The sequence below is a fragment of the Hemicordylus capensis genome, chromosome 9 (genome assembly GCF_027244095.1).
Source record: "Hemicordylus capensis ecotype Gifberg chromosome 9, rHemCap1.1.pri, whole genome shotgun sequence".
NCBI lineage: Eukaryota > Metazoa > Chordata > Lepidosauria > Squamata > Cordylidae > Hemicordylus > Hemicordylus capensis.
The window spans coordinates 20429915-20436660 of NC_069665.1; positions in this window are offsets into that span (position 1 = coordinate 20429915).

Genomic DNA, 6746 nt, shown 5'->3' on the forward strand with positions numbered 1-6746 from the left:
CATGGCCTGGGAGAGACCGGGATGGGGCCAGAGGGGGAGGCCGGGATGGGGCCGGAGGGGGAGCCGGGGCGGGGGTCTATTCGGGGGGCAAAGCTGGACATGCCCAGTTCAGTTTGAGTTCAGTTCAGACTCAAACCAAACCAGACAAACTGTTTTTGTCCACACCTCAACCAGGATCCACCAGGCAAGCGCTCCATGGTCACTGCTACAGCTGGGTCTGGCAGCGACATTCCTGGAGGGTCTGGTGGTGATGTTGGTGATCTTGCGGCAGGAATTGAACCCGGGGGGGGGGGGGGGCGGTTGGGAATACCATCTCCAGGTCTTGAGGAATGGGAATGGGAGGAATCTCTGGTTCTGCATCAGAGGGCGGATGGGTCATGGGCTCTGGATCAAGAGCCGAGCTGGGTGGCAAAAGGCTAGTTGTCAGAGGACCCTCCAGAATTATGAGAGCTGCTCTGATGGGAGAGGGCAGCAGAGGGAGGTAGCTGAGTTGGCAGGAAGCCTCTTGCTGGTGCCCCTGTAATCTGCTGCTTGAGGAAACCACCTCACTTTGCCTCATGGGTGGATAACCCCTGCTTCTCCAGTTCAACACTCACCTCTGCCCTGAACTCAGTAATGGCTTTGCTCAAGCCATGCTCCTTCTCAGCCTCAGCCCTCACAGCTGCAAGACAGGGAGAGGAAGCTCCCTGACTCCTTATACTGAGTCAGATATTTGGTATATCTAGCTCAGTACTGTCTACACTGACGGGCAGCAGGTCCCCAGGGTTTCAGGCAGGAGTCTCTCCCAGACCTACCTGGAGAGGTCAGGGATTGAATCTGGGGCCTTCTGCATGCTAAGCGGATTCTCTACTATTGAGTTACGGCCCCATCCAAAGAGGAGGGTTCTTGCCTTACAGTGTTATTTTAAGGATAAGAAGATAGTACACATGAAGCACCTCGAATGCTCAAAGGTTCTCTGCAAATGCTAAGCATTATTGTTAAAGGCGGAGAATCAAAACTCGATGGGGCATATGGTGTGGTGGTTATGTGCCCCTTGCAATATGCAAGCACAGTGATACTTGAATGCTTCAGGACATTAAAATCTCCTTGCGTACATAAAGTTAGTCTGCTGGAGAACAGAGTTCTAGCCTGCTCCCTGATAAGCAAAATCTGAAATGGAAGGAGAGTTTTTGAGACAACTTAAATGGAAGGAAAACTGATGTTTAAATTACACCTATGTATTTTTCACAAGATACCCGTTTATCAAAATCATCATTTCCCCCAAAAAATCAATCTACCCCCCTTTTTCTTTATCAAAATGTTGATGCTGTATCATTTCATCCCCACCCAACATCCCAGACGTTCTGGAGCTCCCGTTTACATCCCATAGTATTAATATTAGGTGTTTGTAAAAGGGAGGATATTAGCTTCTCCCTTATATCTGTCAAAATTAATAACTTCTCCATCACAGATAACTCCAGGTCAATATTAGATTCACAGATGTGGGTGGAAATAAAATGTATGGAAATATAATCTCTGGTTTGTCAGTATCCCAAAAGTGTTTACGTTATTGGATTTTGGGCTACAACTATTCAAAAGGTCAAAAGCTGCTGCTGGCGGGGAGGGGAAATGGATCTCCATAAGAACTTATTTTTTCAAACTTATGCCACAGAAGATTCAGATGCAAGCTCAGTGGCAAAGTGTGGGCTAGAGGAAGAGGAAGAGTAAGCAACTAAGGCAAAAGTCAGCAAGGTGTCTCTTTCTAGAGTACTTAGCTATCTGGATACGAACATTTGGACTATGATGGCTGCAAATTATTGACTGACGATCCAGATAAATTATTGATCAGTTATTGGATGGTGATCAGTGGCAAGTGAAATGTTCAGCATTCCCAGTTTGTCAGAACCTTGCTTTCTATGCCTGTAACCATGTGTGGGAGGGTGTTACCTAAGGGCTGAAAACCATGTAGCTGCTAAACAGTCATGCTTGATACTATGGGCCCCAAGGCATTTAAACTGAGGGACTCTGACCAAGGAAGGCGTGGTGGTTTTGGTTAATCCGTTCCTTGATCCAGGCCAGCTTTTGAATGGGGCTTTAGTTACTTGCATTCCAGTCATGGAGTAGAGGCGGGGCTAACAAACAGCCAGCAGCAAGAGCTCTGAAAAGCAGTCTGCACTTACCTCTCTGTAAAGGTAAAGTGTCCCATCAAGTCGATTTCGACTCCTGGCGCCCACAGAGCCCTGTGGTACATACTATCTGTTTCATTAACCTATTAATATTCCTGATTCCACTCCACTGCCTCGTTCTTGTAAACCATGACTCTTTCCCTTGGATTCTACAGACTGTAATTATTGCTAGCTGGGCATCTTATCCCACACCCTTCAGCTGCATCAGAGTGAGATAGGTCATGTGAGTGAACCGGAGGAAACAGTTTCACATTTGCAGGAGAAGTCTGTATGAGTGGTTGAGTATGATTTCCTTGTGGGCCTCGCAGCACTAAATCCAGACAGACTAGTAACAATTTTCAATTAAGATGAGGTTTGGATAACTTCATGGAGGAGAGGTCTATCATCAGCTACTAGTTGGAGAGCTGTGGGCCACCTCCAGCCTCAAAGGCAGGATGCCTCTGAGTTCCAGTTGCAGGGGAGTAACAGCAGGAGAGAGGGCATGCCCTCAACTCCTGCCTGTGGCTTCCAGTGGCATCTGGTGGGCCACTGTGCGAAAGAGGATGCAGGACTAGATGGGCCTTGGACCTGATCCAGCAGGGCTGTTCTTATGTTCTTATGTAAGATGTATTTATTTTCTCCAGCTTGGGTATTTCTGCCCTTGGCTTTCCCCTCCAAAATTATGTATTGCACTTATAGCTAATGTTTCTTCCATCATGGAACTAAGGCATCACATATGTGGTTCCAAGCCCAAGGCATTGTCTTGCCCCATGACCCAGGTGGAGGCTAGTCCCCTTTCAAAACCAACCCTTGCAAGCTTTGAAAGGGGCTCCAGGGGTGGTGAGAAGGTTGCCAAGAACGTTTTCTTCTCTGCTTGTAAGCTTCTTGGGGTATGTGAGGAGAGGTATTCCTTCTGTATGGTTCCTAGGCAATCACCCACCCAGGCATTGGCCACACCTAGACCAGGTTAGCTTCGGGAAGGGGGCTGTATAAGGTATGCTCAGAACATGCCTTGGGACAATTGTAAGCAACAAGTAGCCACGATCTTGGAAGAAGCATAGCTGGTATGTTTGCAAAGGTTTCCTCTCAAGGTGGTGTTTACATGGGTGTTATTTCCACTTCGCATGCTTTCCCCTCTTCGTATAGTTCTGCTTTCTAACTAGTTCTGTCCAGTGGATTTAGCACTCTTCGCTGCTGCCGAGAAAGCTTTTGTGAGGCGGGCAGGGTGTGTGTGTAGCCAACCTCTTTTCTTTGCTTGCTGAACCCCTCAAACTCTAGATGACCCAGAGTGAAATCCCTTTTAACAAGGCTTAGTTCGGGTGAACCAGTTAAAACGCTACAACAACAAACAAGGGCCATTGTTTGTCCTTTCTAAGACTTTGGAATGCTTTTTGAATAGGCAAGAAGTAAGTGCTTTGCACTACCTGGGCAGAGAACAGCAGCAAAGGAATGAAAAGAAAGCCTGTGGTTCAAACAAAAAGTAGGAAACTGAGCTTTGTATGGACCTGCCTTTGCAAACTCTGCCTGGTCAGAACATGATGAACAAGAAACCCAAACCTGAAACATATTTTGACAGATTTGCCCTAAACCAGCCCAAATATTATCTGCACTTAGCAATAATAAGTAGAATGTGAAACCATCACAACAGAACAGAGAAATCCCCAAAAGAAAAGCATCAATAGCTTTGGTCACAAGGCGACCTGCCTGCCTGACCCCTCTGCAGGATCTGAGGAGCAAAGCCAATGGTAAGCAGAGCATCTTAGATCAGAGCAGCTCAACCAATGACTAACAGTGAGGCCTTGGGATCAGGAGCTGGGTAGGACAGCTTTTCCTTCTCCCTCAGAGTACTGGGTAGAAGTGCTGGGTAGATGATGCTGTCCTATTCAGCTCCAGTCTCACAGATGGTTGCTCCCTGCTCCTTCTATGTAGGCCTTTGCTAGCACACAACTGAAAATCAGGAGCATGCACAACTCCTGAAGCTGGGTAGGATACCTGACCTACCCCATCAGCTATCATGTGAACTGGCTTTTAGTGTATAATACATACATATAGATGTACTATATTTAGGATTGTCAGGACATATCCATCAGAAATGTGCAAGAAGGGGGTTGTCAAGAGATCCTTGCATTTCAAGGGAAGTGATCTTTGCATGGGAAATGGATGGTGCATGCAAGCATCTGACTAAAGAATAAGAGTATTGACTACAGAAAAGCCTTTGATTGTTTTGACCATGGCAAGTTGTGGAATGTCCTTAGGAAAATGGGTGTCCCGGAACATCTCATGGTTCTCATGAGAAACCTATGCACAGGACAGGAAGCCACAGACAGAACATGGTGAAACAGATTCATTCCAGATCGGCAAAGGTGTAAGAAAAGGCTGTCTACTTTCTCCTTATTCATTCAACTTATATGCTGAACATATACTGAGAGAAGCTGGATTGGAAGAAGATGAGCGTGGTTTTAAAGCTGGAGGAAGAAACATCAATAACCTGCACTACGCTGATGACACCACTCTTATAGCTGAGAATGCAGATGATCTGCAAGCTCTAGTAATGAAAGTCAAGGAGCACAGTGAAAAAATGGGACTACGACTAAATGTAAAGAAGACTAAATTAATGAGAATGGGTACAGCAACCAGCCTCAGAATTGATAATGAAGACATGGAAGTGGTGGATAGCTTTTGCCTTTTAGGATCGACTATCAACAGTAAAGGATCCAGCAGTCAAGAAAACTGCCACAGACTAGCACTTGGTAGGATTGCAGTGAAGGCCTTGGAAAGTATATTTAGATATTGTGACGTGTCTATACCTACAAAGATTAGAATCATTCAGACAATGGTTTTCCCCGTGACACTCTATGGATGCAAAAGCTGCTCTTTGAAGAAGCAAGATAGAAAAAGTATTGACGCTTTTGAACTTTGGTGCTGGAGAAGACTTTTGAGGATATCATAGACAGCCAGGAAAACAAACAAATGGATCATAGAACAAATCAATCCAGAACTTTCACTCGAGGCACAAATGACCAGGCTCAAACTATCATACTTTGGACACATTATGCGAAAACCCAGTTCCCTTGAGAAGTCCATAATGTTGGGAAAACATTGAAGAAAAGAGAAGAAGAGGACGACCAGCAGCAAGGTAGATGGACTCGATTACGACAGCAGTGTACCACTGAGATACCTTAAAGGGCAAGCTGAAGACAGATCATCTTGGAGAGAATCTATCTATGGGGTCGCTAAGAGTTGACACCAACTTGATGGTACTTAATCAGTCAATCAATTGACTGCAAGTGTCTCCTATTTATTGTCAAATGTTGGAGGCTTTGCATTTGGAGGGTGAGTCCAGGCATGCCTTCCCCATATCCACAGCAATTTCACCCAACACAGAGAGAATGGTTCCTTCTTAATTGCTCTCACATCAGTTGTGTTATTTTTAGTTTCTGGCTCGCTTCATTTTGAAAATGTGGGGTTGGCTGCCAGAGACATCTTTTCCCTTGCTTCTTTGATATTTTAACATGTTATCTTGGACAATTTTTGAACATTGGAATCCAACAAGTGTTAAACCCTCAGTGTTCTGTTTGTTTGTGTTTTATTTTGCACATAAATATGTCTCTCCACATATTATAACTTGGCTAGTGGATGCTTTTTTTAGTCAACGATTCAAGTTGTGATACTGACTGTCCCCTGCACTAGGCAAGGTTTTGAAAAGTAGAAGCTCGTCCATTAACATCTCAGAGGGCAACCTTTGTTTTTTTTTCTGCTAGAAATTCCCCACTGAATGGTGCCATTCTTCTTTCAAGGTGTAACATATAGAGAAATATAGAAATGCCTCTTTATAGAGAAAAGCAATAGCTGACCCACCTCATCATGATTCAATCTGAAGTGCTGTTTGTCATCTCTTAAGTATTTCTTTCATGAAAAAGGACTGATGTTTCTCCTTTGAGCTGCTCTCTGCTTTAATAAGGTATGAATCTCTCAAAAAATCCATGATATAATTCTAATACCTGACTCTTAAAAGGGAAATGCAAAAGGATGCTGCACGACCCTTCCCACTTGAAGGGATATCACACACATATATTTCAAAAGCTGAGAGGAAGAAACTGAACGCTATACATAAACACATACAAGAGTCTTTCCCTCCATTCACAGAAACAATGCAATACCCAAGATGTCACACACAAAATAGTGAAAATAGTGATACATCTCCACTCTTTTCTTTAAGATGCAAGTAACAATACAGAGGTAATATTTTTCTTAACCTTGGACACCCAACTGATAGTTTATGTTGTTTTCCTGACACCAGGTATACAATACATTTAGAGAAGAGGAGGAAGGAAAAACTGAGGGGATGTCACCAGGAGGTAAAAATAACACATTAATTGTTGCATCAGAGAGAGACCTCAGCATGTCGTGGCTAAAAATGCGAGCATCCAACCAGAAAAGCTCAGTTCGAAGTTCACCTCAGCACTCAGCGTACTAGGCTTATTCATACAACTCAAAACAGGGTTGGGGGAGAGGCTAGCCAGCCATGCACGCTCCCAATCAACAGTTTGTGTGAACTCAAAAAGTACAGAAGAAGCGGGGGAGAGTAATTATGTGGGAGGC